At 26.9% G+C, this 14,961-nt stretch overlaps 1 protein-coding gene and 1 pseudogene across 1 annotated transcript in view; one reads left to right on the plus strand and one right to left on the minus strand.

Moving 5' to 3' along the window:
* Window positions 1–14,961, plus strand: part of LOC105423794 (uncharacterized) — a 103,341-nt gene that overhangs the window by 14,759 nt on the left and 73,621 nt on the right. The window lies entirely within an intron of this gene.
* Window positions 9,519–13,975, minus strand: LOC148935239 (uncharacterized; annotated as a pseudogene).

Genomic DNA, 14,961 nt, shown 5'->3' on the forward strand with positions numbered 1-14,961 from the left:
TTTTTATAGAAAATATAACACACGAGATTTATAGACATTAATAAAATCTAATATAGTTATATACATGTATATAATATATGAATATAATATACATGTATAATATCAAACAATTGCATTATTCTACTATAAATTACATTATAAATTTTTAATTGTATTATATAAAACAGTTTTAAGATCTCTGATGTACACATATATATGTATATAAGATGTTCCAAAAAGATCGGGAAAAGGTCTCTTGAATATCTCGAAAAATGTAAGTTTTACAGAAAAGTGTTTCGAATAAAAGTTATAGAAGTTAAAAAGATTTATTTACTGTTCTTATCAATTTGATCTTGGGTGGATGTACTAAAGTCATAGAGAAGTGAACTTTATTTTTTTTAAATGGAAACACTCATTTTTGATCATATATTCTTGTAGCTGACTTCGAGAGCTCTTCAGAACATTACAATAAAGTTTTTTTTAGTAACTTTCTGAGTTATGAAGCTTGAATTTGATATGCAATTTGACATAAAGTATAAATTATCTTGTAACCTATTCATTTTTTGACAACTATATCTTAATACTTTTATGCACAGAATAATAAGATGAATCAATTGATGTAAAGAAAATACATAATTATTTTTCAAAAAAGATAAAAAGTCGTTGCTTATTGCAAATCTCCATTTTTTAAACAATAACTATATATGTTACTCTTGTACTTTTGTTTTTTATCTCGGTTTATTACATTAATTATTTATTTGTAATGTACATTATGTTGCATTTATCATAATAATTTAAATGTAAAATAAAGATGCGCTTGTATTTTGCAATTTATTTATGCAGTATGATTTTTATGAAATTTATTATTATTTAAATTTATTATTAATTTTTATAAACAAATGTTGAAATCAAATGAATAATAAATTGTATAAATAAATAATAAGTAATAATAAGTTGTATTTATCGATCGAAAAAAAAAACTTAAATAAAGCCACGTATTAGTGAACAGAAAATGGTGAAAGTGCACCAGAGGAGTGTCCAGTCACGCTATGAAAATTATGATGTATTACACGATTGCCTTTTCAACGTTGCACGTAGCTTGTTCATGCCGTGACTAATAAGTAGACATAACGCAATTTAACCCACATTAAGGTAATCTAGTGCGCGATCATAAAAAGTATTTGATGTGTAATTTGAAAACAGATATTCATTTGTACATAACGAATTATTTTATCTGAGAATAATTTATCTAATAATAAAGATATAAACTAAATTAAAATAAAATTTTTTTTATTTCAAAACCGAATATGCCACAGAAATATTTGAACAATAATTAAAGGAATATTTTTAATAAAATATATTTTTTACTTTTACGTTATAAACTAAATGTCATATATATGTTGAGACTAACAGATTTTAATGAAATTTTTTAATGAAATTTTAAAAGACCGAAATAGATACCTACAAGCTATTTTAAATTAAATCGATAAACAATCGATAAAATGTGTTATAAATTTTATATTCTTTAGGATTGATTATTTTTAAAAAATTTAATAGGCTTTTTTTGTTTAGTTTAGAATACCTTGTTTAGTTAAGCATAATCTTGTATATTTTTATACATTCCTCATTCATATTATTTATATTAATCATTGAACACGATATCTACAATCAAGATTTAACTGTCAGCTAGATACTGATAAGAATTTTTGCGCGTTATGTGCACATGTTTCCACAAGATCTACCGAAGTATAACGGAAATAAACTAATTATTGATCGGCTGAATTATTTGACTTATCCTATACAAGACAGTTTACTGATCAACGAATGCTGGGTGTCCCTAAGGAGATAGAAGGCAGAACCTTAGGAGTTAAGAAAAAAAAAATGTGCACATAATTTATATACATTTAAAATAAAAAAGTTTATTAGATGTTAAAGATTTTGGCTGATCGATAAATGTCTATATTAATTGTTTTTATATTTAAACATATCCTCGGTCTATTTATTTGTTTATAATATTATGCTTAATTGAAAGTAAGAAGTAATAGCTGATGATTAAGGTATTTATAAAATTCTTGATAAATATATATTGTTAAATATATATTTAAGCAAATACTATTTAATAGTTTTTAGAATAATGTAAATAGAATGAAAGTAACGAATAGAAACGTAAAATGAGATTTCATATGGTAAGTTATTTCAAAAACATACATTCATTTTTTACAAAATTGACTATACTCTTGCTGAAAATTGATTATTCTTTGCCTAATTATTATTTCATTTATGTTTTATTTTACAAATATTTTATGGCTCATTATATTATATATAAATTGCACTCGCACAAATTAAATGCTTGTTCATAATTAATTGCAATGGTGTTCGTATGTCCTATTAACCATTACTGACCTCTCGTAAGCAAATATTAAACAGATATTAAAAGAAAAATTCTGCACTATTTTGCGATTTTCATAATAATTAATGAGACATTAATTTATAAAGATCCGCATCTACGAAGGGACAATCTAATGTTTACGCGCGTTTATGATTGGTTGTAGTGCGACAAGAGTTTTAGAGATATTCTATATGCTATATTATAAGTTATTTGTAGATCACATCTTCAAATATTCTATCGTGTTTTTAATACGAATGCTACTTACGAAGCAGACTTATTTCGTTGCGCGCTTCGAATCAGTGTTTCGGACAAATATGCACTTCGCTAATATTTATTCATTAATTTCTTAATTTTTGCGAAAATTGCAAAATATTACTAGACTGTTATATTTTAGTCTGCTCTACTTGCACACAAATGCTGTATCAACGTATTAGACACCCTGTATATAACAACTTTGTCATTGTCAGACGTGCTCATTATGCATTTAGATACGATCTTAATGTGATGAGGAGATGAAAATATAATTATCCGTTGACGTTTTTTATTGTGAGAGACATATGCATAGTATACAACATTATATATGCATAGTATACAAACAACCAGGTCATCTTCTTATGGACTTATATACGAAAAATTAAAGTGATAAATTGATGAGATGACCTGTATGAGCGTGCGCTACGTACTATGTACGTGTATCGTATAAGCCAAACATTCGTGTATGATAAATAATGGTTGATTAGTGCATGTTAATGTGAAGCGGCTAGTTAATTAAACTAATCGAGATAATACAGAGCATATAATAATTAATAATTATAAGTAGTACGATAGTGCGGTCTCAGATGCTTGCGATTATGTTCATGGCAAGACTTTATTCAAAAGTTTTAATAAATTTATAAAAAAACGTACTATAAACATGGAGAATAAAGCAAATCACATACGAGATGAGTTAAGGCAATATTATTTTATCCTCTCATGATATTTTTGCGAAGCAAAATGTCTTAGCTATATTTTAAAACTGAATTTTGTCTGTTATTATTTTTTAATATTTTATATATATATATATACAAAATACATATATTTTACATATATACATACATTATATTATATTATATTATTATTATATTATAATATAATATATTATAATTATATATATTATATTATATATTATTTTATATTTCCTTATATTAATATGAATTATATTGCAAAACGTTGCGTATTGTTTCAAAAACTGCTGTTTAAAATTAAGATATTTAACAAATATAATTTTATCAACAATTTTAGAATTTTTTCTAATAACTTTTAGAATTTTTTTATATGTAATTAAACAATAAAAATGCGATACTTATCAATTCGAGCTGACGTTAGATTACAGTTTGATTATTGTTAACTACTTGATAATTAACGAGAGCGAATATAGACGGATTAATATATACATAAATTTTGCAAGTAAATCAAACTAATCAATCTCATAAACAAACTAGAAAGCAAATTAAATTAATGAAATTATAAATTATAATGATGTACTCTATTAAAATTAAGAAATTTATGAAAAGTAAATTCGATCAATTTAGCTTCCGAGAAGTTAATATATTTTTGGTAAAATAAACTTGTTGATCTCGATAATTGATAATTTGATAATTTTTTTATCATTATTGTTAATACATGTTGTTGTTTTCATGTTACATGGAAAATAAAGCATTCTAAGTTCACGGGAGTAGATATGTGAGCATATAATAGAACCTAACCGAGGTGCACGGACACCGGAAGTTCATACTTATTCACTGAGCACTGAAAGGGCGACCGGGTATAATTTACGTATAAATTAAGCAGAATGAATCAACAGCAAGCGATTAATCGCAATGGTTCACCCACGATAATAGCAAGGCTCCGTTTGCCTGTTTGCGAGCATTAAAGGAATACATTATATTTTTCATTATCTGGCCACGTGGACATATAATGATTATTATTTCCTCATTTTTATAATAATTAATCTCTTCTGATACAAATATTTTTTCTGCTTTAATATATATGTTATATACCGTAATAATGTATTTATGTATTTATGTAATTATGTATTTTCTAACAGAAAGCAATTATGTAAAGAAATCGAGAGACACGGTTGTGGCTCGTCGCCAAGTGTGAGCGCCAGCGCTTTAGAAAAGACATGGAATGAATATGACATGGAATAAAAAATAAATAATAAGTAACAATTATTAACAATTATTTTCATTAAATTGTTAATTATTTATAAAATATGTATTATCTGCAAGATTAAAAACAATGAAAAAAAGCGAAAAATATTAAGTTTTTTTTAGAAACAAGTACTTTTTCTGAAATGGTAAAATATATATAAATAATCTTGTTACGTTTTGTAAATTAAAATTATGTAAAACACATGGGAAACAATTAAACATTTATAACAATTAAAATTTCATTATTTTGAATGAATTATGCGAAGAACTATGAAATATGTTGAAAAATTTGCTTATAAATCATATAATATTATGAAATCTTTAATCAGTCTAGCTCGTAAAGTTGCACGTAAATTCAAACTTGTAGATACAATATTTTTTATACGTAATATGAATAAGATATATTGGAAAGCAGTGAGAAGTGGTGCCGTTTATGAAAACGATCCCACTCTAGTATTGGTCAAAGTAGCGTGTATGAGGGGGAAAGAATGGAATGATATGAGGGTAGGTGAATTGCACGAAGTAAACAGGCCGTGAAATTACCTTTTAAATATTAGATTATGATTAAATGTGTACCTACCTCTGAGGCACTAGATGTTCAGCACTCTACGCGCAGTTCATAAAGCCAATGGGGGTGGTTTATGGTGGATGAGACTCGAACCATCCCTCTTAAGGCGATATCGAGATATCAATCAGCTCTCGACATCAGATAAAATTGATTGTTCAGGAAGTGAGTACTTTGAGTTGAGTATAAAATTCGGATGAAGTTTTTAATGTCTTAACGGATTGTCAGTTACTAAGAGTTTTTATGAATAAACGATATGCATTTGTACAAATATGATATAATAAATTATTTAAAAAGTGTTTTCCTTTTTTATCAAACATTAATAATTTTAAAAAATTTAGAAAATTATTGTGTAGAAATAATTTTTATATAATAAATTTAGTTTAGACAAATTAAACTATAAAAAATATTACATTTTTACATTTATTGTTTATATCCAACAATATTAACGCTATTTAAAAAATTATATATATATGTATATATGTAAAATTATAAAATAATAAAAGCTATAATACAGAGATTAAAAGCATTATGTTTCCTTAGAGAAAACATGGCCTATTATTTGCTCGTTTTATAACAATAATTTCTATTCACTTATCATTCACGATATCTTATATCATTTTAGCAGTTATCGCGAGACACGAGACTCACCTGTGAACGAATTCACCTGTCTAACTTGAAATTCTTTACATTGGTCATAAACAACAGCTTAATTGGAATAGAAGCATTATCGCGTGTCGGTCGATAATCGTTTTTGTCACGGTAATTTTTGATACATCGCGTATATATAAGCTATAACAATATTCGATTTTGTTGATATCTAATTGGATGTCGTTAACGCGCACCAGGTCATAAACGTTGTGGTATTCAGCGATAAATTTCCCTATACTCCCCCGTTAAAGAAGTTAAAGATCCAACACCCCAACACATAAACGCACCGGAACTCAGACCGTAAAGACCGATCGTAATGGGCAGGTGTTTATATCCTGCCTCTCGCGACCGGTGGCCGCTGTTTCGTTCCGCTTTCGTCCGCCGGCGTGCGCATACAATATGCATATATATGCATAAAAAGAACGTGTAATGCCCAGTGGGCATTGTACACCCCCGTCATAGTTCTCAATTCGTTGAAAACTTTCCGACGGCATATAAGCATATGCATTGCTCACTTAACAAGATTGATATAACGAGATATATACGAATTGTAGGCGCGCGCGCGCGCGCGCGTGTATACGAGTGTGATGCGAGCGTCCGACCGTGCGTGTGCATCCGCAATTACGAGCGATAGAGAAGAGATACGTAACAGATAATTAATACAAACGAGGGGTTGTTTGGGAGATTGTTTGGCAGGACCTGTCGGAAAGGTGCGAAGTAAAATGTGACAACTTGCATATATATGTAAGAAATCGATTTATCTCCATGAAAGTGTTAATAAATTAGACTATTTATATGTCCCGAGATAGTTCTCAAAATAAAAAATTCAAAAATTACTTTGGCTAACAAGTAAGCTTTTTCAAATGTCATGTTTAAATTTTTTTAATTTTTGGAAATTTGATTCAAGATACTAAAAGATGCATTTTTTTCACATGCAAAAAATAACTGTTCAATATTAATTGTATTACTTATATAGTGTTTCAATTTTAACAATGGAGAAAATATTCACAAAAATAATGCATTTTCCCAAAAATGTTTTAAACAAAAGTTATTTGGTTTTGAACAAAGTATTCAATAGTAATTTTTATTTCTAAGATCTTGAGAATCTCTGCAAAGAAGAATTAATTATTAAGGTTAATTAATTATAGTTTTTTAATAAAATTATATTTTTAATGATTTTTCTCATCATCCTACGGAAAGTAATTAAGTTAAAATTATCAAAAATTAAATACTTTATGAGCTATTTTATTTTTATTATTCTGATCAATTATTTTATATGTCAAGCGCGTAATATAATATAATTTATTATATTAAATTAAATAAAATATTAAATAATTTAATTTTCAATTCATTTGAGTTCTTTATTTTGTTATTTATATTCTTTTAATTCATCAATTTTTAATTTATCAATTTGTATCATTTATTATATTTATTTCTCTGAAATCGGATTTAAAATTTGTTCTTACAAATTTTTGAAAATAATAATATTTTAATACATAAAATACATTTGTCTATTATATTGATGTTACGATATACTCCATGTGTATACATATCATATTTAATGCAACTCGAGATCATCAAGATTTTGTACGTCAATTTGATCTAAACCGCTTTATACTTCAAAATAAATTTAAAACAAAATTCATGTGCAGACTAATATTGTACAAGCATTAATTACGATTATAGATAAATGTAATAGTTATATTATATATTTTATTTCACTTTAGATGGTGATTAGAAAGTGGCATCAATTTTAAATAGCAAATATTTTATAAAATATCTTTGTTAATATAAGGCGTACATACTTGACACTTTTATTTTTTTGAAAAAATAATTTATTTTAGATATTCATTTTTTTTAAATATATGCGCGTTAAACTTATTTTCAGTTTTATATATGTTATTAAAATAGTATTTATTTTATTATCCATAAATTATTGATATTTATCCCCATATTTCTTAAATTTTATATTAAAAGAAGAATACATATTTCATACATCTTCGAAAAGGCCATTAATATAAGGCATTAATTAATTAATTAATTAATTAATTGTTGTGTTTCCGCGATTAGTTTATGATTAATTTTTTTTGCTTACTGCGTATTGCGAGAATAACTGTCAACATGAAAATCGTCTATTTTATATTCTTTTATACACATACGTAGCTGTCATTATGGATAAGAAGTGTAAACATATTTTAATTCGTGTTTTATTCGGAGCATTTTATAATCAATTAAATGGTGAAAATATATGATCACATAAGTAATTTTTTTTATGTCATTATGATAACTGCTCATTCAATGTAGACATATACATAGTTTCTACATAAATTGATAGAATTGATCTAAATTTTATATTTAATTAGAAAGATATATAATGCCAGAAAATAAATAGTGCGCTTGTTTGTAATGTCTAATATAAATAATATATACTCTCTTTACTTGTTTTTAAAGGAACAATTCATTCTGTAAACAAATTCTGTAAACACATAGTTTAGTTTTTACTATACAGTTCATTTTGCTTCTAAAGAAAAAATTTGTTCTGTAAACGTATCTTAATACAACGATGGACATATCATGTTGATATCATTTTTTATCATCATTTGAAAATAAGTATTACTTAATATGTACTTGTGTTACTTTCAATGTAACATATTAAAAGATGAAATGATTAACGCAATCATATATACAATATCAATGCTCATAATTCATTAATATTAAATATACATATATTTTATTTAGATACATATTATTTATTTTATTTTTAGTAAAATCGAAATTAAAAATATGACATAAATTATATGTACATTATATTACATAACATTACATAATTTCTCTTTCATCAATATCATTATTTTTTACTTCTTAAAAGATATCTATAAGCTCTATCAGAAAATAAACACCATTTATACAATTGTGAGTGCCATCTTAAAAAAAATAGAGTTCCTATGTGTGTTAAAAGTAATAAAGTCATAAAAATTTTAAATTGAACAAACTAATAACGTTTATCCGATTACGACATGAATATTTCATATATTTACATATATATATATATATATATATATTTATCCTTGCGATATTTTTGTTTGTAAGGCATGAAGCGAATAATTGTAACAATATTTTTGTTATCAAATTTAATTCTCAGCTATCGATTGAACATAATAGACTTTAATCGGTTCAGCCATTAAAATATGAAAATATGAAAATGTGTGCTCAACTTATCTTAACGATTTAATTAATAAAGCCACAGATATTTTGCTGCTGTTTAGCTTCTTGACACGTAAACATGGTAACGAATTACTATCGCGTCTCTTGATCATAAAATATGAAAGCGTAAAAATACTATGGTGATCAATGGGAATGTGTTGAAATTAAATGTTTATTACTTCACAACAAATAGGCCGAACGAAATAAATTCAACGCTGTTTTATAGAAAAAACTTATCAAATTTATTACCATATATATGAAAAAAGATTCTATTTAATAATTGAAACACACTTTATAAAAAAAAAAAACGACAAAAATTCGTTTGCACCTATGAATCAGTGGTATATATTTTTGAAGTGTTGGCCATCAGAATCAGAACAAAAATCGGCAATCGTTTTCGAAAATTTTGAAATACATTATTTAACATAGAAGTAGGAATGTTGCGAGTACATTTTTATACAGAATACTCTGTATTAACTCTGCGGTGTTTTAAGGTTGTACGGCGTAACACTTGTCTTTGAGGTAATCCCAGAAAAAAAAATCATATAAATTTAAGTCGGGTGAGTAAGGAGGCCATTCCAGATCTCCATGAACAAATTTCGAGTACCCTAACCCAATTACCCTGTTGCCATATACTTTATGTATCAATTTAAACACTTCCTGAGTACGGTATGGAATCGCGCCATCCTGCATAAAATAGAATTGTTTCACTTCCTCGTTTCTTTGCGAATGCGATTATATAAAGTCTCTCGCAATCTTTCAGAGAGTTTCTCGCTTTAAATTTAAAGCCTGAGCAACTTTTCGAATCGAGATGTTTGGATTTTTGTCAAAATATGTTCTAACATCATCAATTGTTTTTTCCGTTGTAACGGCACGAAATGGACTGAGTAAATCGTGTCGATGATCATTCAAAGTGCCGTATATAATAAAATTATTAATAATTCTGCGGAAAAATATGGAAAAATAAATAAAATCTCATTTAATCAGTATAATAGTGATTAGGCGTGATTCTACGAAGGTGAAGGATGGATAAAAGATATCAAAAACAAACCTTCTGAGTATAGTTTCACTTAAAACTTTTTTAGATCCAAATTTACTATGGAAATCATGATACGCTACTGTACAGTTTTTGCCTCTAGTGTAGAAGTATTCGATGAGATACACTTTTCCTACCACAAGGTATGGAAACAATAACACAAATTTTGTATGTTATAAAATTATACTTTATTTCAATAAAAAAAAGCATAGAATATTATAATTGGAGATTCATGGATTATACGTGGAGATTCGATGTACGCACTGCTCGTGTATAACCATTGTTATTTGTAAAGATTCAACAATCAACATTTGATTCTCGTGAAATCTATATGATTATATAATCATATATATATATCATATATATATGATTTCACGAGAATCAAATGTTGATTGTTGAATGTTGAATGTAAATCTTTACAAATAACAATGGTTATACACGAGCAGTGCATACATCGAATTTCCACTATAATCCATGAATCTCCAATTATAATATTCTATGCCTTTTTTTATTGAAATAAAGTATAATTTCACAACATATAAAATTTGTGCTATATATATATATATATATATATATATATATATATATATAATAATATGTATATGTATATAATTAAATAAAATATCTTATAATTTGTAAATCATACTAGAAAAGTCGAATATTATTTTGCAATTCTCATAATAAATAATTAAAAAATAATAAAGAGCCGCGAATAAGTATGTATTTGCGCAAAGAAACAGCCCAATATTTATATTGTTAGAAACGCAGAGAAATGAGAATTTGAAGTATGTAAATCTTAATAATGTAATCTTAATAATGTAATCTTAATAATGTAATCTTAATAATGTAATCTTAATAATGTAATTTTAAATAACAACAATTGCACAAATATACACTTATTTGTGCAATTTGTGTAATTTTCTTTATTATTTTCTGATTATTATAAAATTGCTAAATAATATATGCAAAATAAAATATTCGATTTTTCTACTATGATTTGCGAATTATAAAATACTCTAAATACTTCAAATGACATATGATTAACATATGATTTTACGATAATCAAATCATGTAAATTTTTCATACATTTTTGTATTATTTTGTTATTATAATATATTTATTATATTACATTTTATATTACATTTTTATATTACATTTTTATTATACTGTTTAGCAAAAAATGACTTTTTTGAACATTAAAGATTATTTATTTCCCGTAGTTTTTTAGACGCTAAATACAAATTTGATTTTCAAAATCTGATTTACTCTATCACGTTACAGTTTCGAAAAATTTACAATTAAAGTTACCTAAAAAAGCTGTTTTCACATATTATATTATATTATAATTACAATATGTGCTGAGAAAGTTTTATTGCAATCAGAATTAAATATGTCATTAAGATTTTTAACTTTCAAGAAAAACTCTGTGTGTTGACTGTGATTAATAAGATATCATAGTTATAAAGTATTTATAGTTATAATATATTACGGAAAAGCTATGAATTAGATCAGTGATGATTTATCAAATAGCTTTTAATCATATTTATTGAAATTTAAGGGATTTTTACATCGCTGAATAGGAACGTAATATCAAAATTGATAAATTCAAAATGATGGATTCAATATGAATAAACCGGATATTTTTTAAATTCGATATGTTTAATCTACCATTTTAAATTCGTCAATTTTGACATCAGCTTTGTATTTTGCAATGTAAAAGTTCTTCAAGTTTAAATAAACATAAATGAAAGTTATTTGATAAATTATTAATAATCTAATTCACAACTTTCTTGCAATGAACTTCATATTTAATCACAAATATTTTATTAACCAAGCCGATATAAATAATTTCTTTTCAGAGTTGAAAGTCCTAACAATATAATTTTTATTGCAATAAAAATTACAATAAACTTCTCCAATACGTCACATGTTATAATTATAATATGATAACATAAGTGAAAATAATTCTTTTTTGCAACTTCAATTGCAAATTTTGCGAAATTGTAATGTGATAAAGCAATTTGTAAACCGGATTTATATTCATCGTCCAAAAAAGGGAAATGATTCGTTTTTTGTTCTGCCGCGTTTTTTTTTGTTAAAGTATGTTATTGTTTTAAAATATTTTCTAATATTCATATTATGATGATAGGAGATTCTTATTTATGTAATGTAAGATTTATATACTTGGGATAGCATTGTCTCTACTTGGTCGATAAGTAGCTGCCACCACCTAAATTCGTATCCTGCCATTCCGTTTAAGGGCAACCGAGAAGTTTGAAATCTCCGGGGAGAGTTTGCCGACTAAAACCAACCCCTACCGATTGCTCGAGGGGTCGCACCACAATACAAGCAATAACACGTACCAATCCATCCACTCTTTCACCCCCTTATCCAGCAATCTCAGCGTCACACCATACATGCACCCTCTCTTACCTTAATCGACGAAGGATGATTTGGTCTTAAATAAACTTTTCACCTCTGTCGACGTAAACCACATCCCCTTCATCCACCCTCCGCTATTTATCACATAAATTGTCGAGTGGTCACTTGGATTATAGGCATACTCTGCTTACTTCGTAAATCTCTTCTTCGTGAAATCACTATTAAATTTAATCCTTAGAAAAAAAGAGTCATAAAGATTTTCGAATCTTTGTTTATTTTGTCTATTTGCGCGCATTTTGTGTGTGTGTGTGTGTGTGTGTGTGTGTGTGTGTGTGTGTGTGTGTGTGTGTGTGTGTGTGTGTGTGTGTGTGTGTGTGTGTGTGTGTGTGTAATAAAAATTATTATAAAGAAAAATAAGTAAATTTTTTTTATTTTAAACAAACCGCTTTAAGTAAAACCATATAACCTTTAATATACTTTAAGATGATATAATATAAAATTCTTGAAATTCAATACAAACAGTCACAAATAACAAAAAAATCAATGTGCCTGCATTAAAGGAATTACAATTTTAAAGATATACATCTTTGCATGAAATTATAAAGATCCCTAAAATAAATAAAGGAATATCGATCGAAGAAGATAGAATTGCAGCATGAGGCGAAGTGATATTATTCTATCGAGATGAATGGAAATGTTGGATATGGAATATATACACCGACATCCGGCCACGTGTTTCTCATGACACAGACCAATGGAAATTGCGATACTGAAGGAAAGACCAATCTGACGTGAGGATTCAAGGAAAGGTATATACGGTTTTGATGGCACGCGCCACGACGACCGGGAATTATTCAAATGGAATTCACAAAACGAGCCAGCTGCCTTCGCCTTGACTGAGATCTGTATTGGGGGAACGATCAAGGAGCCATACGCTGTACATAAAGCTTTTTTATGTTGCTCGTCAATTCGTCCCCGCCTTCTATTTGCCCGACAATTTGACACCGATTTACGGTTTCATCTAAGTCAAATCGTGAACACGCCGGAAATAATAGTTAACAATATAGGTGCTGAAATTCGATGATTTACAAAAAACTTAAAATTGTAAAATTATAGATTAACAATCTTTTAATATTTGCAATTTAAAATAAAAAGGTTAACAAAATAAAAATATCGCTTTAGTATAAAAATTTAAATAACTTTCCAGTTTTGTGACAGATGTCGATTTGTTCATAACGGTTTTCCATATACGAGTATATTTCCGTTCTAATTATTTTTGTAGAATTTTTTCGGTTTCAACTGACAACATAAACAACACGAGGATTAAATTATGATATTTAATGTGCAATATCCTATATAATCTTGTATGAAAAGCATCGTGCGACGGTTTTCGATAGAATAACATCGTCGTAGTAAGGGTAGTTTCTCAGGCGTGGTTAGAAGGACGGTTAAGGCATTGAGCCGTCCAAGCCATTCGCGGGAGTTCCAAGCTTTTGAAACTAACGGCAAAAATCCATGGGGATTGGGGGTGGCAGATGGCAATCATCAGACCAGCTCTTTCCAGCACTTTTCTTCATTGGTTTCGCCCGATACTTATCAGAAAAAAGTAAGAGATTAAATATCCATAGATGTCGAAGTACTATCGAGACAATAATTAGAGTCTTTTAAAAATGTTTCGAAAGTAATTAAATATTTTATAATATTTTGATAAAAATTTCGATGGATATTTTAAAAAAGTTAAGGTTTATGATACAAATTCATTTAACATATTTTTTAAAATTTAATTAAAAGGGATTTTAAATAATTTTAATTTTAAATAATATAAATCTCATAATTATTATTTAAAATAATTTATACATTTAATAAATAAATAATACAATAATTAATTTCTTCTTAAAATTTTGCAATTTCGTTTACATGAATTTAATATAATATTTTAAAACATTATTTTTATTTTATTAAAACTATTTAATATTTATTAATTTTCACATTTTTATAATTCATAATAAATATAATATTTGCTTTTCATAAAAGTAATCCCTTAATATTATACTATTTGATTGTCAAAAAGTAAAACAATATTTTGTTATTTTATGAGATCAATTTTATTTGTGAAATAATTTTGTATTTTCAAAATTACACAATAACATATTTAATAATTAAAGCTGAAATGAATATTAGTAACACACAAATATCACAACTATTGCTTCCTCATCAGATATCCATTATATGCTGAGTGTGAACATGTAACCTATTACATTGGTGATCTATTGATAAGCACATCAAATCCGCCAGTAACACACTCCTCAGCAATCAAGCTGCGTTATTGAGGGTGCCTACGATCACCCAAATCGATCATCAAACACCTTCCAAGATTGAAGTATCCTCGATTCAACTTGTTTTCAATCGAGTTCTGACTACTTGCCCTTTATCCTCTCGTCCACCATGAAACAAAGGATTACGAGTTCATTTTAAATTCTTGCGTTTTATTAGAATGAATAATAAAAGATGTTATAAAAATATTGTTTATTTTTTTATAACGGTACAGTTAATTCCTTTTATT

Source organism: Pogonomyrmex barbatus, unplaced genomic scaffold (assembly GCF_055798465.1).
Source record: "Pogonomyrmex barbatus isolate J1 unplaced genomic scaffold, ASM5579846v1 scaffold5, whole genome shotgun sequence".
Lineage (NCBI taxonomy): Eukaryota > Metazoa > Arthropoda > Insecta > Hymenoptera > Formicidae > Pogonomyrmex > Pogonomyrmex barbatus.